General features: G+C 42.0%; 1 long non-coding RNA gene across 1 annotated transcript in view; it reads left to right on the top strand.

Moving 5' to 3' along the window:
- Nucleotides 1-25,240, top strand: part of LOC143924642 (uncharacterized) — a 191,809-nt gene that overhangs the window by 93,488 nt on the left and 73,081 nt on the right. The gene's annotated exons all lie outside the window — the stretch shown is intronic.

A 25,240-nucleotide genomic window follows, 5' to 3' on the forward strand; every position in this document is an offset into this window, starting at 1 on the left:
AAGAGCCTCAATTTTGAAAAAAAACGCAATCATTTTTAACGTTTTCTATAATAAGTACCCCCCAAAAATATATAAAAAAAAGATTTTTTCCTCAGTTTAGGCCTATATGTATTCTTCTACATATTTTTGTTAAAAAAAATTGTAATAAGCCTACATTGATTGGTTTGCGCAAAAGTTATAGCATCTAGAAAATAGGCGATAGTTTTACGTCATTTTTAATTATTACATTTTTTTTTAAAGTAGTGTTGGCGATCTGAGATTTTTATTGTGTTTGCGACATTACGGTGGACACGTTGGACAATTTTGACACATTTTACGGACCATTTGACATTTTTACAGTAATCAGTGCTATAAAAATGCATTGATTACTGTAAATTTTTTTTACTGGCAGTGAAGGGGTTAACCGCTAGGGGGAAATCAAGGGGTTAATGTGTTCCCTATTGTGTGTTCTAACTGAAGGGGGAGGGGACTGTGTAGAACTTGTGTGTTCTCGAGTGATTGTGGGCGAGCAGGAGGCACGTGCGCCCCTAGTGGCCAAATCTAGAAGCGACGTAACATAATGGCAATTCGTGCAGCCGAACCATGTTGCCACAGTACAACTGTGGCAGCTGGTCGGCAACTGGTTAAAGAGGATCTACGGTCATCTTAAAAAAATAATTAAAAGTCAGCAGCTTCAAATACTGTAGCTGCTGACTTTTAAAAAACAGACATTTACTTGTCCAGGGATCCAGTGCTAGCCTCACCCAGGCAGGTTCTTTTCCGGTCTTCAGGTCCCCTACACTGTCATGTTGACTGTGGGATACCAGCTGTGACTCCTTGCGACTTCACAGAGGGCCCCCCACCACACATGTATGAGCTGAACTATGATTTGTAAGTTGTCCTGCAACCTCCTAGGACCTGTGACATGTTCCAGGAGGCTGCGGATGGTGCCACCATGTAGGTGGTAACCATTAACCTAATATAAATGAACATATTATGTTCGTTTATACCGCATTTCATCGAAAATAAGACCTACAATGATATTTGGGGAGGGCTGCAATATAAGAATCCTCACCTTCGCTGCCTGTGTGGGCAGGTCGTGATCGAGCCTGCGCAATTTCCCCTGTAGGAAGCTGCTTCCTATGCGGGCATTTGCTAAAAAGGAGGAGCCAGGAACACCAGTGGGGGATACCAGAAGAGGATTGGGGCTGCTCTGCGCAAACCAATGGAACAGAGATTTTAAATATGATATGTTCATTCATTTAAAAAAATCCATTTATATGTGTTGTTTTTTTTTCAGACCAGAATGATTCAGATGACTGGAACATGGAAAATGTTTGCAGGGCAGCCTATCGCCACCAACAGGAGCTTTGGAGAAGAGAAGGTGGTTCCCTAGATTCTGCGCCACAACACTGCTGAGAATTCTCACCTTTGTTGTCTGTGTGGACAGCTTGGGCAATCTTCAGTCAGTCAGTGTGTGTGTGTGTGTGTGTGTGTGTGTGTGTATGTATGTAAGGTTGGGCATTTTGATTGTAAGAGCTTTCAGGGCAGGGACTGATGTGAATGAACAATATGGCTCTAGTATGTGTGTGTATAAGGGTGAAAAAACGAATCGATTAATCGACAACTAATCGATTACTATTTTCATAATCGATTAATTGGTCACTAACATAATGGGGTTAAAAACAAGAAAAAGAAATTAGCCCTTTATAGTACAGAAAGAGCAAATCGCTACTGTAAATATTACTTTCACTGTCCCATAGTAAAAATTGAACCCCTTACAGTAGCGATTATTTGCTTTCTTTGTAATAATTTTAGTTTTTTTTAACCCCATTATGTTACTAAACATCTCAGGCCTGGGTCACACCTCTGTGTTGTTTGGTGCTTTTTGCAGAAACACACTACAGTTCATTTACATGGTTTCCTATGTGACACGTTCACATCCATGATTTTTTCAGCTGCTGTGTATTTTGAAAAGACAAGGACTTTTTTTTTAACGCAAAACGATGCTATTTTGTTTTTTTGGTTCAATACACTTCAATGGAGAAGCTGCAGAAAAGCATGTAATGCGTTTTTGCGGCAATTTGTGTTTTTTAATCTGCCAAACAACAAATTGGCCAAAAAAATATGCAAAAATGCAAATTGCAGCAAAATTACCCTTTTTTTTAAGGTTAGTAATCTATTAATTGAAACAACAATCGACCAACTAATCGATTATGAAAATAATCGTTAGTTGCAGCCCTATGTGTGTATGTATGCATGTGATATTAGAAAAACGGTATAGTATGGTATTGTATGGTATGTAATATGCATGCAAAAGAGATGGGGCTTTTTGTTTGATACACTTCTTTTTGCAAATTTTTTGCAATTTGGCACTGCATCGCTTTAACTGACAATTGTGCGGTCGTGCGACGTTGCACCCAAACAAAATTGACGTCCTTTTTTCCGCACATATAGAGCTTTCTTTTGATGGTATTTGATCACATCTGCGTTTTTTATTTATTTTTTTATTTTTTTTGCACTATAAACAAAAAAGAGCCTCAATTTTGAAAAAAACGCAATCTTTTTTAACTTTTGCTCTAATAAGTACCCCCCCAAAAAATATTAAAAAAATGATTTTTTTCCTCAGTTTAGGCCTATATGTATTCTTCTACATATTTTTGGTAAAAAAATTACCAATAAGCGTATATTGATTGGTTTGCGCAAAAGCTATAGCCTCTACAAAATGGGGGATAGTTGTACGGCATTTTTAATGATTATTTTTTTTTTTACTGGTAATGTCGGCGATCTACGATTTTTATCAGGACTGCAACATTATGGCGGACACGTCGGACAATTTTGACACATTTTTTCGGACCATTTGGCATTTTTACAGCGATCAGTGCTATAAAAATGCATTGATTACTGTAAAAATGTCACTGGCAGTGAATGGGGTTAACCACTAGGGGCAATCAAGGGGTTAATGTGTTCCCTATTGTGTGTTCTAACTGAAGGGGTAGGGGACTGTGTAGGGGAGATGACAGATCACTGTTCATATTCTGTATGAACAGACAATCTGTCTGTTCTCCCCTCAGAGAACCGGGATCTGTGTGTTCTCAAGTGATTGTGGGCGAGCAGGGGGCACGTGCGCCCCTAGTGGCCAAACCTAGAAGTGACGTTTCATAAGAGCGTACAATCCCAGTACTCCTTTCCAGACTTAGGGTATGTAGCACACTCAATCCTGGAGTAGAGAAAAAAAAAGCATGACAAGTGTCAAGCTGCTGCGGTGGCCAGGCCATGTGTACAACCCCAGTACTCCTTTCTAGAATTAGGGTATGTAGCACACTCAATCCTAGACCCAAAGAAAAGAATGACATGCATTTTCTTCCTTAGTTTGCCGTGGTTATATAGCCTGTAGCGTTCACGGATGTACTGTGCAATGGGCTAAAGAGAGCTTGTAGACAGTCCTCCTTTGGGCTACTTTGGGGAAATTTACTTAACGTGGAATTCCAGCTTAAATCTAAATAGCCTCCCCCCCAACATCCATGCAAGAAAGATACTTATTTTCAGGCCAGTCTGGTCCGGTCACGTGAGTTCTTCTGTGCCAGCTAGTGGCAGTGACCGGACCGGAAAATAGGCAAGTATAGCAATCTTTTTTTCAAAGGTTAGTTAGCACAGAGGTTGTCTCTCCAATGGGACACAGATGCCAAGAAAATCTGACAAAGGTCCTAGGCTTCCCTTACTCTATCCACAATGAAAAATAAATGTTTTTCTTTTTTGTTCTATTTTCAATTGGGGCAGACAGGACCCAGAGTAGTTGTGCATTGTAATCAGTCACCTTCTCAATTTAGCTTGTTTAATGAAGGTTTGAAAATGAAAACTAGAAGCTGAGTGGTTGTTATGCTCAGCGGCTTCAGATTCTGTCTTGTCCATTTTAAGTAAACTCCCCTCAAAATACTACAAAGCTCTTCACTGCTGTCCCGTCGGTGTGTGCACGCTCGACTGTAAAACGGGGAAGAAGGTGTACCCCTTTACGGAGGACAGACAGCAGGACCTGTTCGCCCAAAGTGTGGTTTTCCCGAGGAACTGACAAGCGACAAACCACCGGCTGCCCTAGTGAAGCACTTTACGGACCTGTTCAAAGTGCGGAAAAGCGGTATAGTATGGTATTGTATGGTATGTAATATGCACGCAAAAGATATGGGGCTTTTAGTTTGATAAGCTTCTTAACTGATGCAGCCCCGGAAGATTTTACCCCCTTCCTGACCAGAGCACTTTTTGCGATTTGGCACTGCATCGCTTCAACTGACAATTGCGCGGTCATGCGATGTTGCACCCATACAAAATTGACATCCTTTTTTCCAACAAATAGAGCTTTCTTTTGGTGGTATTTGATCACCTCTGCCTATTGTTCTGCACTATAAACAAAAAAGAGCCTCAATTTTGAAAAAAAACGCAATCTTTTTTAACGTTTTCTATAATATGTACCCCCCAAAAATATATAAAAAAAAGATTTTTTCCTCAGTTTAGGCCTATATGTATTCTTCTACATATTTTTGTTAAAAAAAATTGTAATAAGCCTACATTGATTGGTTTGCGCAAAAGTTATAGCATCTAGAAAATAGGCGATAGTTTTACGTCATTTTTAATTATTACATTTTTTTTTAAAAGTAGTGTTGGCGATTTTTATTGTGTTTGCGACATTACGGTGGACACGTTGGACAATTTTGACACATTTTACGGACCATTTGACATTTTTACAGTAATCAGTGCTATAAAAATGTATTGATTACTGTAAAAATTTTTTACTGGCAGTGAAGGGGTTAACCGCTAGAGGGAAATCAAGGGGTTAATGTGTTCCCTATTGTGTGTTCTAACTGAAGGGGGAGGGGACTGTGTAGAACTTGTGTGTTCTCGAGTGATTGTGGGCGAGCAGGAGGCACGTGCGCCCCTAGTGGCCAAATCTAGAAGCGACGTAACATAATGGCAATTCGTGCAGCCGAACCATGTTGCCACAGTACAACTGTGGCAGCTGGTCGGCAACTGGTTAAAGAGGATCTATGGTCATCTTAAAAAAAGAATTAAAAGTCAGCAGCTTCAAATACTGTAGCTGCTGACTTTTAAAAAACAGACATTTACTTGTCCAGGGATCCAGTGCTAGCCTCACCCAGGCAGGTTCTTTTCCGGTCTTCAGGTCCCCTGCACTGTCATGTTGACTGTGGGATACCAGCTGTGACTCCTTGCGACTTCACAGAGGGCCCCCCACCACACATGTATGAGCTGAACTATGATTTGTAAGTTGTCCTGCAGCCTCCTAGGACCTGTGACATGTCCCAGGAGGCTGTGGATGGTGCCACCATGTAGGTGGTAACCATTAACCTAATATAAATGAACATATTATGTTCGTTTATACCGTATTTCACCGAAAATAAGACCTACAATGATATTTGGGGAGGGCTGCAATATAAGAATCCTCACCTTCGCTGCCTGTGTGGGCAGGTCGTGATCGAGCCTGCGCAATTTCCCCTGTAGGAAGCTGCTTCCTATGCGGGCATTTGCTAAAAAGGAGGAGCCAGGAACACCAGTGGGGGATACCAGAAGAGGATTGGGGCTGCTCTGCGCAAACCAATGGAACAGAGATTTTAAATATGATATGTTCATTCATTTAAAAAAATCCATTTATATGTGTTGTTTTTTTTTTCAGACCAGAGTGATTCAGATGACTGGAACATGGAAAATGTTTGCAGGGCAGCCTATCGCCACCAACAGGAGCTTTGGAGAAGAGAAGGTGGTTCCCTAGATTCTGCGCCACAACACTGCTGGGAATTCTCACCTTTGTTGTCTGTGTGGACAGCTTGGGCAATCTTCAGTCAGTCAGTCAGTGTGTGTGTGTGTGTGTGTGTGTGTGTATGTATGTAAGGCTGGGCATTTTGATTGTAAGAGCTTTCAGGGCAGGGACTGATGTGAATGAACAATATGGCTCTAGTATGTGTGTGTATAAGGGTGAAAAAACGAATCGATTAATGGACAACTAATCGATTACTATTTTCATAATCGATTAATTGGTCACTAACATAATGGGGTTAAAAACAAGAAAAATAAATTAGCCCTTTATAGTACAGAAAGAGCAAATCGCTACTGTAAATATTACTTTCACTGTCCCATAGTAAAAAATGAACCCCTTACAGTAGCGATTATTTGCTTTCTTTGTAATCATTTTAGTTTTTTTTAACCCCATTATGTTACTAAACATCTCAGGCCTGGGTCACACCTCTGTGTTGTTTGGTGCTTTTTGCAGAAACACACTACAGTTCATTTACATGGTTTCCTATGTGACACGTTCACATCCATGATTTTTTCAGCTGCTGTGTATTTTGAAAAGACAAGGACTTTTTTTTTAACGCAAAACGATGCTATTTTGTTTTTTTGGTTCAATACACTTCAATGGAGAAGCTGCAGAAAAGCATGTAATGCGTTTTTGCGGCAATTTGTGTTTTTTAATCTGCCCAACAACAAATTGGCCAAAAAAATATGCAAAAATGCAAATTGCAGCAAAATTACCCTTTTTTTTAAGGTTAGTAATCTATTAATTGAAACAACAATCGACCAACTAATCGATTATGAAAATAATCGTTAGTTGCAGCCCTATGTGTGTATGTATGCATGTGATATTAGAAAAGCGGTATAGTATGGTATTGTATGGTATGTAATATGCATGCAAAAGAGATGGGGCTTTTTGTTTGATAAACTTCTTTTTGCAATTTGGCACTGCATCGCTTTAACTGACAATTGTGCGGTCGTGCGACGTTGCACCCAAATAAAATTGACGTCCTTTTTTCCGCACAAATAGAGCTTTCTTTTGATGGTATTTGATCACATCTGCGTTTTTTATTTATTTTTTTATTTTTTTTGCACTATAAACAAAAAAGAGCCTCAATTTTGAAAAAAATCTTTTTTAACTTTTGCTCTAATAAGTACCCCCCCAAAAAATATAAAAAAATTATTTTTTTCCTCAGTTTAGGCCTATATGTATTCTTCTACATATTTTTGGTAAAAAAATTACCAATAAGCGTATATTGATTGGTTTGCGCAAAAGCTATAGCGTCTACAAAATGGGGGATAGTTGTACGGCATTTTTAATGATTTTTTTTTTTTTACTGGTAATGTCGGCGATCTACGATTTTTATCAGGACTGCAACATTATGGCGGACACGTTGGACAATTTTGACACATTTTTTCGGACCATTTGGCATTTTTACAGCGATCAGTGCTATAAAAATGCATTGATTACTGTAAAAATGTCACTGGCAGTGAATTGGGTTAACCACTAGGGGCAATCAAGGGGTTAATGTGTTCCCTATTGTGTGTTCTAACTGAAGGGGTAGGGGACTGTGTAGGGGAGATGACAGATCACTGTTCATATTCTGTATGAACAGACAATCTGTCTGTTCTCCCCTCAGAGAACCGGGATCTGTGTGTTCTCAAGGGATTGTGGGCGAGCAGGGGGCACGTGCTCCCCTAGTGGCCAAACCTAGAAGTGACGTTTCATAAGAGCGTACAATCCCAGTACTCCTTTCCAGACTTAGGGTATGTAGCACACTCAATCCTGGAGTAGAGAAAAAAAAAGCATGACAAGTGTCAAGCTGCTGCGGTGGCCAGGCCATGTGTACAACCCCAGTACTCCTTTCTAGAATTAGGGTATGTAGCACACTCAATCCTAGACCCAAAGAAAAGAATGACATGCATTTTCTTCCTTAGTTTGCCGTGGTTATATAGCCTGTAGCGTTCACGGATGTACTGTGCAATGGGCTAAAGAGAGCTTGTAGACAGTCCTCCTTTGGGCTACTTTGGGGAAATTTACTTAACGTGGAATTCCAGCTTAAATCTAAATAGCCTCCCCCCAACATCCATGCAAGAAAGATACTTATTTTCAGGCCAGTCTGGTCCGGTCACGTGAGTTCTTCTGTGCCAGCTAGTGGCAGTGACCGGACCGGAAAATAGGCAAGTATAGCAATCTTTTTTTCAAAGGTTAGTTAGCACAGAGGTTGTCTCTCCAATGGGACACAGATGCCAAGAAAATCTGACAAAGGTCCTAGGCTTCCCTTACTCTATCCACAATGAAAAATAAATGTTTTTCTTTTTTGTTCTATTTTCAATTGGGGCAGACAGGACCCAGAGTAGTTGTGCATTGTAATCAGTCACCTTCTCAATTTAGCTTGTTTAATGAAGGTTTGAAAATGAAAACTAGAAGCTGAGTGGTTGTTATGCTCAGCGGCTTCAGATTCTGTCTTGTCCATTTTAAGTAAACTCCCCTCAAAATACTACAAAGCTCTTCACTGCTGTCCCGTCGGTGTGTGCACGCTCGACTGTAAAACGGGGAAGAAGGTGTACCCCTTTACGGAGGACAGACAGCAGGACCTGTTCGCCCAAAGTGTGGTTTTCCCGAGGAACTGACAAGTGACAAACCACCGGCTGCCCTAGTGAAGCACTTTACGGACCTGTTCAAAGTGCGGAAAAGCGGTATAGTATGGTATTGTATAGTATGTAATATGCACGCAAAAGATATGGGGCTTTTAGTTTGATAAGCTTCTTAACTGATGCAGCCCCGGAAGATTTTACCCCCTTCCTGACCAGAGCACTTTTTGCGATTTGGCACTGCATCGCTTCAACTGACAATTGCGCGGTCATGCGATGTTGCACCCATACAAAATTGACATCCTTTTTTCCAACAAATAGAGCTTTCTTTTGGTGGTATTTGATCACCTCTGCCTATTGTTCTGCACTATAAACAAAAAAGAGCCTCAATTTTGAAAAAAAACGCAATCTTTTTTAACGTTTTCTATAATAAGTACCCCCCAAAAATATATATAAAAAAGATTTTTTCCTCAGTTTAGGCCTATATGTATTCTTCTATATATTTTTGTTAAAAAAAAGTGTAATAAGCCTACATTGATTGGTTTGCGCAAAAGTTATAGCATCTAGAAAATAGGCGATAGTTTTACGTCATTTTTAATTATAAAATTTTTTTTTAAAAGTAGTGTTGGCGATCTGAGATTTTTATTGTGTTTGCGACATTACGGTGGACACGTTGGACAATTTTGACACATTTTACGGACCATTTGACATTTTTACAGTAATCAGTGCTATAAAAATGCATTGATTACCGTAAATTTTTTTTACTGGCAGTGAAGGGGTTAACCGCTAGGGGGAAATCAAGGGGTTAATGTGTTCCCTATTGTGTGTTCTAACTGAAGGGGGAGGGGACTGTGTAGAACTTGTGTGTTCTCGAGTGATTGTGGGCGAGCAGAAGGCACGTGCGCCCCTAGTGGCCAAATCTAGAAGCGACGTAACATAATGGCAATTCGTGCAGCCGAACCATGTTGCCACAGTACAACTGTGGCAGCTGGTCGGCAACTGGTTAAAGGCAGGTTCTTTTCCGGTCTTCAGGTCCCCTGCACTGTCATGTTGACTGTGGGATACCAGCTGTGACTCCTTGCGACTTCACAGACGGCCCCCCACCACACATGTATGAGCTGAACTATGATTTGTAAGTTGTCCTGCAGCCTCCTAGGACCTGTGACATGTCCCAGGAGGCTGCGGATGGTGCCACCATGTAGGTGGTAACCATTAACCTAATATAAATGAACATATTATGTTCGTTTATACCGCATTTCACCGAAAATAAGACCTACTATGATATTTGGGGAGGGCTGCAATATAAGAATCCTCACCTTCGCTGCCTGTGTGGGCAGGTCGTGATCGAGCCTGCGCAATTTCCCCTGTAGGAAGCTGCTTCCTATGCGGGCATTTGCTAAAAAGGAGGAGCCAGGAACACCAGTGGGGGATACCAGAAGAGGATTGGGGCTGCTCTGCGCAAACCAATGGAACAGAGATTTTAAATATGATATGTTCATTCATTTAAAAAAATCCATTTATATGTGTTTTTTTTTTTTCAGACCAGAGTGATTCAGATGACTGGAACATGGAAAATGTTTGCAGGGCAGCCTATCGCCACCAACAGGAGCTTTGGAGAAGAGAAGGTGGTTCCCTAGATTCTGCGCCACAACACTGCTGAGAATTCTCACCTTTGTTGTCTGTGTATATAGCTTGGGCAATCTTCAGTCAGTCAGTGTGTGTGTGTGTGTGTGTGTAGGTATGTAAGGTTGGGCATTTTGATTGTAAGAGCTTTCAGGGCAGGGACTGATGTGAATGAACAATATGGCTCTAGTATGTGTGTGTATAAGGGTGAAAAAACGAATCGATTAATGGACAACTAATCGATTACTATTTTCATAATCGATTAATTGGTCACTAACATAATGGGGTTAAAAACAAGAAAAAGAAATTAGCCCTTTATAGTACAGAAAGAGCAAATCGCTACTGTAAATATTACTTTCACTGTCCCATAGTAAAAAATGAACCCCTTACAGTAGCGATTATTTGCTTTCTTTGTAATAATTTTAGTTTTTTTTAACCCCATTATGTTACTAAACATCTCAGGCCTGGGTCACACCTCTGTGTTGTTTGGTGCTTTTTGCAGAAACACACTACAGTTCATTTACATGGTTTCCTATGTGACACGTTCACATCCATGATTTTTTCAGCTGCTGTGTATTTTGAAAAGACAAGGACTTTTTTTTTAACGCAAAACGATGCTATTTTGTTTTTTTGGTTCAATACACTTCAATGGAGAAGCTGCAGAAAAGCATGTAATGTGTTTTTGCGGCAATTTGTGTTTTTTAATCTGCCCAACAACAAATTGGCCAAAAAAATAAGCAAAAATGCAAATTGCAGCAAAATTACCCTTTTTTTAAGGTTAGTAATCTATTAATTGAAACAACAATCGACCAACGAATCGATTATGAAAATGATCGTTAGTTGCAGCCCTATGTGTGTATGTATGCATGTGATATTAGAAAAGCGGTATAGTATGGTATTGTATGGTATGTAATATGCATGCAAAAAAGATGGGGCTTTTTGTTTGATAAACGTCTTTTTGCAATTTGGCACTGCATCGCTTTAACTGACAATTGTGCGGTCGTGCGACGTTGCACCCAAACAAAATTGACGTCGTTTTTTCAGCACAAACAGAGCTTTCTTTTGATGGTAGTTGATCACATCTGCGTTTTTTTTATTTATTTTTTTATTTTTTTTGCACTATAAACAAAAAAGAGCCTCAATTTTGAAAAAAACGCAATCTTTTTTAACTTTTGCTCTAATAAGTACCCCCCCCAAAAAATATAAAAAAAATGATTTTTTTCCTCAGTTTAGGCCTATATGTATTCTTCTACATATTTTTGATAAAAAAAAAATACCAATAAGCGTATATTGATTGGTTTGCGCAAAAGCTATAGCGTCTACAAAATGGGGGATAGTTGTACGGCATTTTTAATGATTTTTTTTTTTTACTGGTAATGTCGGCGATCTACGATTTTTATCAGGACTGCAACATTATGGCGGACACGTCGGACAATTTTGACACATTTTTTCGGACCATTTGGCATTTTTACAGCGATCAGTGCTATAAAAATGCATTGATTACTGTAAAAATGTCACTGGCAGTGAATGGGGTTAACCACTAGGGGCAATCAAGGGGTTAATGTGTTCCCTATTGTGTGTTCTAACTGAAGGGGTAGGGGACTGTGTAGGGGAGATGACAGATCACTGTTCATATTCTGTATGAACAGACACTCTGTCTGTTCTCCCCTCAGAGAACCGGGATCTGTGTGTTCTCAAGTGATTGTGGGCGAGCAGGGGGCACGTGCTCCCCTAGTGGCCAAACCTAGAAGTGACGTTTCATAAGAGCGTACAATCCCAGTAATCCTTTCCAGACTTAGGGTATGTAGCACACTCAATCCTGGAGTAGAGAAAAAAAAAGCATGACAAGTGTCAAGCTGCTGCGGTGGCCAGGCCATGTGTACAACCCCAGTACTCCTTTCTAGAATTAGGGTATGTAGCACACTCAATCCTAGACCCAAAGAAAAGAATGACATGCATTTTCTTCCTTAGTTTGCCGTGGTTATATAGCCTGTAGCGTTCACGGATGTACTGTGCAATGGGCTAAAGAGAGCTTGTAGACAGTCCTCCTTTGGGCTACTTTGGGGAAATTTACTTAACGTGGAATTCCAGCTTAAATCTAAATAGCCTCCCCCCCAACATCCATGCAAGAAAGATACTTATTTTCAGACCAGTCTGGTCCGGTCACGTGAGTTCTTCTGTGCCAGCTAGTGGCAGTGACCGGACCGGAAAATAGGCAAGTATAGCAATCTTTTTTTCAAAGGTTAGTTAGCACAGAGGTTGTCTCTCCAATGGGACACAGATGCCAAGAAAATCTGACAAAGGTCCTAGGCTTCCCTTACTCTATCCACAATGAAAAATAAATGTTTTTCTTTTTTGTTCTATTTTCAATTGGGGCAGACAGGACCCAGAGTAGTTGTGCATTTTAATCAGTCACCTTCTCAATTTAGCTTGTTTAATGAAGGTTTGAAAATGAAACCTAGAAGCTGAGTGGTTGTTATGCTCAGCGGCTTCAGATTCTGTCTTGTCCATTTTAAGTAAACTCCCCTCAAAATACTACAAAGCTCTTCACTGCTGTCCCGTCGGTGTGTGCACGCTCGACTGTAAAACGGGGAAGAAGGTGTACCCCTTTACGGAGGACAGACAGCAGGACCTGTTCGCCCAAAGTGTGGTTTTCCCGAGGAACTGACAAGCGACAAACCACCGGCTGCCCTAGTGAAGCACTTTACGGACCTGTTCAAAGTGCGGAAAAGCGGTATAGTATGGTATTGTATGGTATGTAATATGCACGCAAAAGATATGGGGCTTTTAGTTTGATAAGCTTCTTAACTGATGCAGCCCCGGAAGATTTTACCCCCTTCCTGACCAGAGCACTTTTTGCGATTTGGCACTGCATCGCTTCAACTGACAATTGCGCGGTCATGCGATGTTGCACCCATACAAAATTGACATCCTTTTTTCCAACAAATAGAGCTTTCTTTTGGTGGTATTTGATCACCTCTGCCTATTGTTTTGCACTATAAACAAAAAAGAGCCTCAATTTTGAAAAAAAACGCAATCTTTTTTAACGTTTTCTATAATAAGTACCCCCCAAAAATATATAAAAAAAAGATTTTTTCCTCAAATAGGCCTATATGTATTCTTCTATATATTTTTGTTAAAAAAAAGTGTAATAAGCCTACATTGATTGGTTTGCGCAAAAGTTATAGCATCTAGAAAATAGGCGATAGTTTTACGTCATTTTTAATTATTACATTTTTTTTTAAAAGTAGTGTTGGCGATCTGAGATTTTTATTGTGTTTGCGACATTACGGTGGACACGTTGGACAATTTTGACACATTTTACGGACCATTTGACATTTTTTCAGTAATCAGTGCTATAAAAATGCATTGACTACCGTAAATTTTTTTTACTGGCAGTGAAGGGGTTAACCGCTAGGGGGAAATCAAGGGGTTAATGTGTTCCCTATTGTGTGTTCTAACTGAAGGGGGAGGGGACTGTGTAGAACTTGTGTGTTCTCGAGTGATTGTGGGCGAGCAGAAGGCACTGCGCCCCTAGTGGCCAAATCTAGAAGCGACGTAACATAATGGCAATTCGTGCAGCCAAACAATGTTGCCACAGTACAACTGTGGCAGCTGGTCGGCAACTGGTTAAAGAGGATCTACGGTCATCTTAAAAAAAGAATTAAAAGTCAGCAGCTTCAAATACTGTAGCTGCTGACTTTTAAAAAACAGACATTTACTTGTCCAGGGATCCAGTGCTAGCCTCACCCAGGCAGGTTCTTTTCCGGTCTTCAGGTCCCCTGCACTGTCATGTTGACTGTGGGATACCAGCTGTGACTCCTTGCGACTTCACAGAGGGCCCCCCACCACACATGTATGAGCTGAACTATGATTTGTAAGTTGTCCTGCAGCCTCCTAGGACCTGTGACATGTCCCAGGAGGCTGCGGATGGTGCCACCATGTAGGTGGTAACCATTAACCTAATATAAATGAACATATTATGTTCGTTTATACCGCATTTCACCGAAAATAAGACCTACTATGATATTTGGGGAGGGCTGCAATATAAGAATCCTCACCTTCGCTGCCTGTGTGGGCAGGTCGTGATCGAGCCTGCACAATTTCCCTTGTAGGAAGCTGCTTCCTATGCGGGCATTTGCTAAAAAGGAGGAGCCAGGAACACCAGTGGGGGATACCAGAAGAGGATTGGGGCTGCTCTGCGCAAACCAATGGAACAGAGATTTTAAATATGATATGTTCATTCATTTAAAAAAATCCATTTATATGTGTTTTTTTTTTTCAGACCAGAGTGATTCAGATGACTGGAACATGGAAAATGTTTGCAGGGCAGCCTATCGCCACCAACAGGAGCTTTGGAGAAGAGAAGGTGGTTCCCTAGATTCTGCGCCACAACACTGCTGAGAATTCTCACCTTTGTTGTCTGTGTGGACAGCTTGGGCAATCTTCAGTCAGTCAGTGTGTGTGTGTGTGTGTGTGTGTATGTGTATGTATGTAAGGTTGGGCATTTTGATTGTAAGAGCTTTCAGGGCAGGGACTGATGTGAATGAACAGTATGGCTCTAGTATGTGTGTGTATAAGGGTGAAAAAACTAATCGATTAATGGACAACTAATCGATTACTATTTTCATAATCGATTAATTGGTCACTAACATAATGGGGTTAAAAACAAGAAAAAGAAATTAGCCCTTTATAGTACAGAAAGAGCAAATCGCTACTGTAAATATTACTTTCACTGTCCCATAGTAAAAAATGAACCCCTTACAGTAGCGATTATTTGCTTTCTTTGTAATAATTTTAGTTTTTTTTAACCCCATTATGTTACTAAACATCTCAGGCCTGGGTCACACCTCTGTGTTGTTTGGTGCTTTTTGCAGAAACACACTACAGTTCATTTACATGGTTTCCTATGTGACACGTTCACATCCATGATTTTTTCAGCTGCTGTGTATTTTGAAAAGACAAGGACTTTTTTTTTTAACGCAAAACGATGCTATTTTGTTTTTTGGTTCAATACACTTCAATGGAGAAGCTGCAGAAAAGCATGTAATGCGTTTTTGCGGCAATTTGTGTTTTTTAATCTGCCCAACAACAAATTGGCCAAAAAAATATGCAAAAATGCAAATTGCAGGAAAATTACCCTTTTTTTTAAGGTTAGTAATCTATTAATTGAAACAACAATCGACCAACTAATCGATTATGAAAATAATCGTTAGTTGCAGCCCTATGTGTGTATGTATGCATGTGATATTAGAAAAGCGGTATAGTATGGTATTGTATGGTATGTAATATGCATGCAAAAGAGATGGGGCTTTTTGTTTGATAAACTTCTTTTTGCAATTTGGCACTGCATCGCTTTAACTGACAATTGTGCGGTCGTGCGACGTTGCACCCAAACAAAATTGACGTCCTTTTTTCCGCACAAATAGAGCTTTCTTTTGATGGTATTTGATCACATCTGCGTTTTTTTTATTTATTTTTTTATTTTTTTTGCACTATAAACAAAAAAGAGCCTCAATTTTGAAAAAAACGCAATCTTTTTTAACTTTTGCTCTAATAAGTACCCCCCAAAAAATATTAAAAAAAAGATTTTTTTCCTCAGTTTAGGCCTATATGTATTCTTCTACATATTTTTGGTAAAAAAATTACCAATAAGCGTATATTGATTGGTTTGCGCAAAAGCTATAGCCTCTACAAAATGGGGGATAGTTGTACGGCATTTTTAATGATTATTTTTTTTTTTACTGGTAATGTCGGCGATCTACGATTTTTATCAGGACTGCAACATTATGGCGGACACGTCGGACAATTTTGACACATTTTTTCGGACCATTTGGCATTTTTACAGCGATCAGTGCTATAAAAATGCATTGATTACTGTAAAAATGTCACTGGCAGTGAATGGGGTTAACCACTAGGGGCAATCAAGGGGTTAATGTGTTCCCTATTGTGTGTTCTAACTGAAGGGGTAGGGGACTGTGTAGGGGAGATGACAGATCACTGTTCATATTCTGTATGAACAGACAATCTGTCTGTTCTCCCCTCAGAGAACCGGGATCTGTGTGTTCTCAAGTGATTGTGGGCGAGCAGGGGGCACGTGCGCCCCTAGTGGCCAAACCTAAAAGTGACGTTTCATAAGAGCGTACAATCCCAGTACTCCTTTCCAGACTTAGGGTATGTAGCACACTCAATCCTGGAGTAGAGAAAAAAAAAGCATGACAAGTGTCAAGCTGCTGCGGTGGCCAGGCCATGTGTACAACCCCAGTACTCCTTTCTAGAATTAGGGTATGTAGCACACTCAATCCTAGATCCAAAGAAAAGAATGACATGCATTTTCTTCCTTAGTTTGCCGTGGTTATATAGCCTGTAGCGTTCACGGATGTACTGTGCAATGGGCTAAAGAGAGCTTGTAGACAGTCCTCCTTTGGGCTACTTTGGGGAAATTTACTTAACGTGGAATTCCAGCTTAAATCTAAATAGCCTCCCCCCCAACATCCATGCAAGAAAGATACTTATTTTCAGGCCAGTCTGGTCCGGTCACGTGAGTTCTTCTGTGCCAGCTAGTGGCAGTGACCAGACCGGAAAATAGGCAAGTATAGCAATCTTTTTTTCAAAGGTTAGTTAGCACAGAGGTTGTCTCTCCAATGGGACACAGATGCCAAGAAAATCTGACAAAGGTCCTAGGCTTCCCTTACTCTATCCACAATGAAAAAGAAATGTTTTTCTTTTTTGTTCTATTTTCAATTGGGGCAGACAGGACCCAGAGTAGTTGTGCATTGTAATCAGTCACCTTCTCAATTTAGCTTGTTTAATGAAGGTTTGAAAATGAAAACTAGAAGCTGAGTGGTTGTTATGCTCAGCGGCTTCAGATTCTGTCTTGTCCATTTTAAGTAAACTCCCCTCAAAATACTACAAAGCTCTTCACTGCTGTCCCGTCGGTGTGTGCACGCTCGACTGTAAAACGGGGAAGAAGGTGTACCCCTTTACGGAGGACAGACAGCAGGACCTGTTCGCCCAAAGTGTGGTTTTCCCGAGGAACTGACAAGCGACAAACCACCGGCTGCCCTAGTGAAGCACTTTACGGACCTGTTCAAAGTGCGGAAAAGCGGTATAGTATGGTATTGTATGGTATGTAATATGCACGCAAAAGATATGGGGCTTTTAGTTTGATAAGCTTCTTAACTGATGCAGCCCCGGAAGATTTTACCCCCTTCCTGACCAGAGCACTTTTTGCGATTTGGCACTGCATCGCTTCAACTGACAATTGCGCGGTCATGCGATGTTGCACCCATACAAAATTGACATCCTTTTTTCCAACAAATAGAGCTTTCTTTTGGTGGTATTTGATCACCTCTGCCTATTGTTCTGCACTATAAACAAAAAAGAGCCTCAATTTTGAAAAAAAACGCAATCTTTTTTAACGTTTTCTATAATAAGTACCCCCCAAAAATATATAAAAAAAAGATTTTTTCCTCAGTTTAGGCCTATATGTATTCTACATATTTTTGTTAAAAAAAATTGTAATAAGCCTACATTGATTGGTTTGCGCAAAAGTTATAGCATCTAGAAAATAGGCGATAGTTTTATGTCATTTTTAATTATTACATTTTTTTTTTAAAAGTAGTGTTGGCGATCTGAGATTTTTATTGTGTTTGCGACATTACGGTGGACACGTTGGACAATTTTGACACATTTTACGGACCATTTGACATTTTTACAGTAATCAGTGCTATAAAAATGCATTGATTACTGTAAAAAAATGTTACTGGCAGTGAAGGGGTTAACCGCTAGGGGGAAATCAAGGGGTTAATGTGTTCCCTATTGTGTGTTCTAACTGAAGGGGGAGGGGACTGTGTAGAACTTGTGTGTTCTCGAGTGATTGTGGGCGAGCAGGAGGCACGTGCGCCCCTAGTGGCCAAATCTAGAAGCGACGTAACATAATGGCAATTCGTGCAGCCGAACCATGTTGCCACAGTACAACTGTGGCAGCTGGTCGGCAACTGGTTAAAGAGGATCTACGGTCATCTTAAAAAAAGAATTAAAAGTCAGCAGCTTCAAATACTGTAGCTGCTGACTTTTAAAAAACAGACATTTACTTGTCCAGGGATCCAGTGCTAGCCTCACCCAGGCAGGTTCTTTTCCGGTCTTCGGGTCCCCTGCACTGTCATGTTGACTGTGGGATACCAGCTGTGACTCCTTGCGACTTCACAGAGGGCCCCCCACCACACATGTATGAGCTGAACTATGATTTGTAAGTTGTCCTGCAGCCTCCTAGGACCTGTGACATGTCCCAGGAGGCTGCGGATGGTGCCACCATGTAGGTGGTAACCATTAACCTAATATAAATGAACATATTATGTTCGTTTATACCGCATTTCACCGAAAATAAGACCTACTATGATATTTGGAGAGGGCTGCAATATAAGAATCCTCACCTTCGCTGCCTGTGTGGGCAGGTCGTGATCGAGCCTGCGCAATTTCCCCTGTAGGAAGCTGCTTCCTATGCGGGCATTTGCTAAAAAGGAGGAGCCAGGAACACCAGTGGGGGATACCAGAAGAGGATTGGGGCTGCTCTGCGCAAACCAATGGAACAGAGATTTTAAATATGATATGTTCATTCATTTAAAAAAATCCATTTATATGTGTTTTTTTTTTTTTTCAGACCAGAGTGATTCAGATGACTGGAACATGGAAAATGTTTGCAGGGCAGCCTATCGCCACCAACAAGAGCTTTGGAGAAGAGAAGGTGGTTCCCTAGATTCTGCGCCACAACACTGCTGAGAATTCTCACCTTTGTTGTCTGTTTGGACAGCTTGGGCAATCTTCAGTCAGTCAGTGTGTGTGTGTATGTATGTAAGGTTGGGCATTTTGATTGTAAGAGCTTTCAGGGCAGGGACTGATGTGAATGAACAATATGGCTCTAGTATGTGTGTGTATAAGGGTGAAAAAACGAATCGATTAATCGGCAACTAATCGATTACTATTTTCATAATCGATTAATTGGTCACTAACATAATGGGGTTAAAAACAAGAAAAAGAAATTAGCCCTTTATAGTACAGAAAGAGCAAATCGCTACTGTAAATATTACTTTCACTGACCCATAGTAAAAAATGAACCCCTTACAGTAGCGATTATTTGCTTTCTTTGTAATAATTTTAGTTTTTTTTAACCCCATTATGTTACTAAACATCTCAGGCCTGGGTCACACCTCTGTGTTTGGTGCTTTTTGCAGAAACACACTACAGTTCATTTACATGGTTTCCTATGTGACACGTTCACATCCATGATTTTTTCAGCTGCTGTGTATTTTGAAAAGACAAGGACTTTTTTTTTAACGCAAAACGATGCTATTTTGTTTTTTTGGTTCAATACACTTCAATGGAGAAGCTGCAGAAAAGCATGTAATGCGTTTTTGCGGCAATTTGTGTTTTTTAATCTGCCCAACAACAAATTGGCCAAAAAAATATGCAAAAATGCAAATTGCAGCAAAATTACCCTTTTTTTAAGGTTAGTAATCTATTAATTGAAACAACAATCGACCAACTAATCGATTATGAAAATAATCGTTAGTTGCAGCCCTATGTGTGTATGTATGCATGTGATATTAGAAAAGCGGTATAGTATGGTATTGTATGGTATGTAATATGCATGCAAAAGAGATGGGGCTTTTTGTTTGATAAACTTCTTTTTGCAATTTGGCACTGCATCGCTTTAACTGACAATTGTGCGGTCGTGCGACGTTGCACCCAAACAAAATTGACGTCCTTTTTTCCGCACAAATAGAGCTTTCTTTTGATGGTATTTGATCACATCTGCGTTTTTTTTAATTTATTTTTTTATTTTTTTTGCACTATAAACAAAAAAGAGCCTCAATTTTGAAAAAAACACAATCTTTTTTAACTTTTGCTCTAATAAGTACCCCCCCCAAAAAATATTAAAAAAATGATTTTTTCCTCAGTTTAGGCCTATATGTATTCTTCTACATATTTTTGGTAAAAAAATTACCAATAAGCGTATATTGATTGGTTTGCGCAAAGGCTATAGCGTCTACAAAATGTGGGATAGTCGTACGGCATTTTTAATGATTATTTTTCTCCAGTCATCTTCCAGGACGGCACACCTGAGAGATGACTGGTCCACCTGACAGGAAACACAATCAACAACGAATTTAAAAGTCCCCACCCCTCCCTCAGACCCTCAGTTCTTGATTGTGTTTCCCACAGGATGACAGCGAAACCAAGTTTCTTTCTAAAAGTTTTTTCCTTGGGGTCTGGGACCCCGTGTTTTTCTCGTGAGGTTCTTTTTTAGGGACTTAAACAGACAGGGTCTGTGGTGCTCCCTTGTATACCCCCAGGAGAAATCTTGGGGGGGTATTCCTCACTCAAGGTCTCCTTAGGGAGCCTTGTATGAGCCTCGTGGGACAGGGGAGTTGTCCCAGTAGGTTATTCCCCTGTTGTATTGGCCTACCTGCACATTCGTTGGTGGAGTGGTGAGGTGATGCCTTTCCTTATGCGGACACGGATGGCGTGCGTTCCAACGCCACAGCGCATGTCCGGAAGTCCAAGGGCGTCACTTCCGGGTATCGAGTTCCGGAAGTTGAGATGGCTGGACGCACCGGCGTGCGTTCCAGCCTCAGTGCGCAGGACCGGAAGAGGCCGTGCGTCATTTCCGGGCGACGGACCTCCTTAAAGATGGCGCCGATCGGCGCGTTTTTTCAAACAGAACGGGTGTGCTGTAATACACCCAGTCTCCTCGTCCTGAAAGACGCTTTCCTGACACTTGGAAAAGACAACAAGGGGATGCTCGAGACCTGATCCAGCGATCCTGCAGGGCAGCAAATCGCCATGGAAGAGGAAGGTCCATCTGAGCAGACAGTCGTTGAGGTCGCCACTGGGGGTGAGTGATCCAACTTTATTTAGGGGCAGGGTTCTCGGGGTAGAGCTCCTGTGCCCCTTTTAGGACTTGTGTAGCTAAATTGTCTATTTTTTTTGACTATTCCCAGGGACCGAAAGCTCTGCCCAGGGGTCAGCTGCTAGGTCTAAGGGGAAGGTTACTTCAAAGTCCAGGCGTTGTGGTTACTGTAACGCTAAGTTAGCACAAGACCACTCCAAACCTTTCTGCGATCGATGTATCATCAAGCTCGCAGGCAGGGAGACCGCTCAGGTCGTGAAGGAATGTAGGGCCTTACAAGCAGAAATGTTGGCTACCCTTCAAACTTTTCAGTCCACCCTTGTGAAGGGTTTGCAGGAAGTACCGTCAGAGAGAGAGACTCCTCAGTTACAGGAAAACCTTTCCACATCTTATGCGGAAAGTTCCCAGGGCCAAGTCTCCTTATTATCTGAAGTGGAGGAAGGCCAAGTACCAGATTGTAGTTCTGGAGAGGAAGATTCAGTCCAAGATAGCCAGGGGGAGGCTAAGCTTGGGGGATTTTTGTTCCCGAGTGAGGACATGGAGGGTTTATTAAAAGCCATTTACGCCTCAGAAGATATTCAGGTTCCCTCTGCTCAAGTCTCAGCTCAAGATAGAGTATATAGAGGTTTAGGAAGGTTACAGACCAAGACCTTTCCCATCCACCAGTCTCTGAAGGAGATAATCCTTAGAGAATGGAAGGAACCTGAACGCAAGCTTCTCAAACTGAAAGCTTGGAAAAGGAGGTGTCCCTTTAAAGATGAGGAGGAGGAAAGATTTTTTAAAGCTCCTCGCTTGGATGCAGCCTTAGCGCAAGTATCTAAGAGGTCTGATTTATCCTTTGAAGATTCCGGAAATATCCAGGATCAGATGGATAGAAAGTCGGAAACTTTACTCAAAAGAGCCTGGGAGGCGAATGCGGCAGCAATGGCGCCTGCCCTAGCTTCCGCCTGTGTAGCCAGAAATGCTGACACCTGGCTGGGCAAATTAATGGATCATGTTTCCCGCAGTAGGGAGGCTAAAGAGATTGTAGACTTGCTGGAAGTAATCAGTCGAGCAGTAGCATATGTGGCAGATGCAGCTGTAGAAACTGTTAGGACCACAGCTAAAGCAGCAGCACTTTTGAACTCTTCCAGGAGAGCTCTATGGGTCAAGACCTGGGATGGGGATTTTACTTCCAAGTCTCGCCTATGCGGCATCCCCTTTGAGGGTTCCTTGCTGTTTGGTTCAGGCCTAGATCAGGTTTTGTCCCGATCTACGGAGAAGGGCAAGAAATTTCCTGTAAGGCCCAAGAAAGAAAGGGGTAAGAAATTTTTTCGAGGCCCCTATTCAAAGACCCATCATAAGGGGAAAACTGAACCAAGGAGGAAATGGAACTTGGGGAAAGGAAAAGAAAAAAGTGCAATTCTTTTCTCCAGCTCCGGAGCCTCTCAGAAAGAAGGTAAATGACGCCACCGTAAAGGTAGGCGCAAGACTCAGCGAATTCCTTCCACAGTGGGAAAGGATTACGCAGAGTCCATACATTCTAAACCTTTTAGAAGTGGGGTACAGACTGGAATTTCAGACCCATCCCCCACAGGAATTTCTGGTTACTTTTCCTCCCAGGGACCCAACCAAGGCAGAAGGATTACTGAAAAATCTAAAGGAGCTAGCAGAGCAAAGGGTTATTACTCCAGTACCAACCAATCAGCTTACCCAGGGTTTTTACTCACACGTATTTGTGGTTCCAAAACCCTCAGGAAAATTTCGGTTGATAATAAACTTGAGAAGACTCAACCGTTACCTGCTTCACAAGAAGTTCAGGATGGAGAGTATTTACTCAGTAAGAAAGCATCTGCAGAGAGGAGTCTTTATGGTCACCCTGGACCTAAAAGACGCTTATCTACACGTACCCATTGCTCCCGAACACCAGAAGTACCTACACTTCGCAGTTTGCATACAGCAGAGGATACAACACTGGCAGTTCAGGGCTCTTCCCTTTGGGCTGGCGGCAAGTCCAAGGATATTCACAAAGGTGTTAGCCGAAGTAGTGGCATACCTACACCTGCAGGGGATAGGGTTAATACCCTACCTGGACGACTTGCTGATCTACAGTGTGGATCAGAGGCAAGCAGTAATAGACAGAGACATCGTGTTGGAAACTCTGGAGACCTTGGGCTGGATGGTCAGTCAGGAGAAGTCCTCACTGACTCCATCTCAGTCCAAACTATACCTAGGCTACCTGTTAGACTGCAGGCACAGAAGGTATTCTTACCAACAGAAAAGGTAACGAAGGTCCAGAATGCGGTTGTCACCCTTCTCGAAAGAGGAGAAGCCTCTCTGAGATATATAATGAGATTGCTGGGCCTCATGACGGCCTGCATTCCGGCAGTAACCTGGGCACAACTCCATTCTCGGGAGCTTCAGTCTTTTCTACTTGCCTCATGGGGAGGAAAAAGAGAAACATTAGAGAACAGAGTACCCATCACAGAGGAGGTATCTCGTTCTCTGCGGTGGTGGCTCGACCCACAGAATTTGTTGAATGGTCGCCCCTGGTCTCAGGTAAACCCTTTGGTCTTAACCACGGACGCCAGCGCCTGGGGTTGGGGGGCTCATCTGGGAGACCGATATACCCAGGGGTCCTGGAACCACAGCCAAGCCAGGGAGTCTTCCAATTTCAGGGAGCTTCTGGCAGTAGGCAAAGCCCTAGACTATTTCCGAGAGGAACTGCAGGACAGGGAGGTTCAGGTCCTCTCGGACAACCTGGTCACGGTGGCATACCTAAACCACCAAGGAGGGACAAGGTCGGACAAACTAAGACGGTTAGCGCAACAGATCCTTATGAAGGCAGAAAAGAGGGTCCTTTCACTGTCAGCGATTCATATAAAGGGCTCACTCAATCTGCAAGCAGATTTTCTAAGCAGACAGCCCATCCTTCAAGGGGAATGGGGATTGAGCAAAGAAATCTTCTTCCTGGTGTGCAAACATTTTGGCAAGCCAGAAATAGATTTGTTCGCTTCCCGGGAGAATGCGAAGGTTCTCAGGTTTTTCTCCCTTTACAAGGATCAAGAAGCAGAAGGGATAGACGCTCTTGTACAAGTGTGGGATTTCAGACTGGCTTATGCCTTTCCCCCATTGGTGCTCCTTCCCAGAGTCCTACAAAAATTAACCTACTCAAGGTCAGTCCTGATACTGATAGCACCCTGGTGGCCCAAGAGAGTTTGGTTTCCCACCATTCAGAGTCTCGCGATAGCTCCCCCGCTGCGTCTGCCGGTGCAACGAGACCTACTCAGTCAGGGTCCAGTCTTTCACCCCGACCCGGGTCGTCTCTCTCTGACAGCATGGCTATTGAAAGGGAAATACTCCGAGACAGGGGCTGTTCGGAAAAAGTGATAGATACTCTTCTCCTCAGTAGGAAAGGCGTCACCAGAAAGATTTATGCAAAGGTCTGGAAAGTCTTCTCCCACTGGCTACAGTCTAAGGAGGGGGCTCTCCAGATGATACCCACCATCCTAGACTTTCTTCAGGAGGGGGTGGACCAGGGTTTGGCAGTTAGCACCCTAAAGGTCCAGGTGGCAGCCCTGTCCGTGTTTTTTGATAGGAAGCTAGGACAGGAGCCGCTAATAAAAAGATTTTTGTCGGCCAGGGAAAGGGTAGTTCCAGTTAGGTCGGTCAGTTGCCCTCCATGGGATCTGTCCCTGGTATTAGATGCCCTAACAAGGGGGCCTTTTGAGCCGGTGGCTCAAATTTCGGTTAAGCTTTTATCATTTAAGTTGGCCTTCCTCCTGGCTATCACTACGGCCAGGAGGGTGAGTGATATACAGGCTCTGTCGATTAAAGAGCCGTTTTTGCGCATCCTAGAGGATAGGTTAATCCTCACTCAGGATCCTCTTTATTTGCCAAAGGTAGCTTCATTATTTCACAGAACACAGGAGATTATTCTCCCGTCCTTTTGCCAGAATCCTAAGAATAAGGAAGAGGAAAGATTTCATTTCTTAGATGTCAGGCGTTGTCTCCTAGTCTATTTAGAAAGGGTGAAAGACTTTAGGAGATCCAGTCATTTATTGGTCACTTTTTCAGGGAAGAAAAAGGGTCTTCAAGCATCTAAGTCTACGATAGCTAGATGGGTTAGACAGACCATATCCATCGCTTATAGACAGGCAGGTAAACCAGTACCAACCCGCCTTAAGGCGCATTCAGCTAGATCCCTAGCGACCTCCTGGGCAGAGAGGGCAGGCGCCTCAATTGACCAGATCTGCAAGGCAGCAACATGGACGAGCCATAGAACATTTCTGAGGCACTACAGAGTGGAGCTGTTGTCCCCTCAGGATTTGGCATTTGGCAGGAAGGTCCTAC

This window comes from Lithobates pipiens, unplaced genomic scaffold, assembly GCF_037356315.1.
Source record: "Lithobates pipiens isolate NorthernLeopardFrog02 unplaced genomic scaffold, aLitPip1_a1.2 Scaffold_22, whole genome shotgun sequence".
Classification (NCBI taxonomy): domain Eukaryota; kingdom Metazoa; phylum Chordata; class Amphibia; order Anura; family Ranidae; genus Lithobates; species Lithobates pipiens.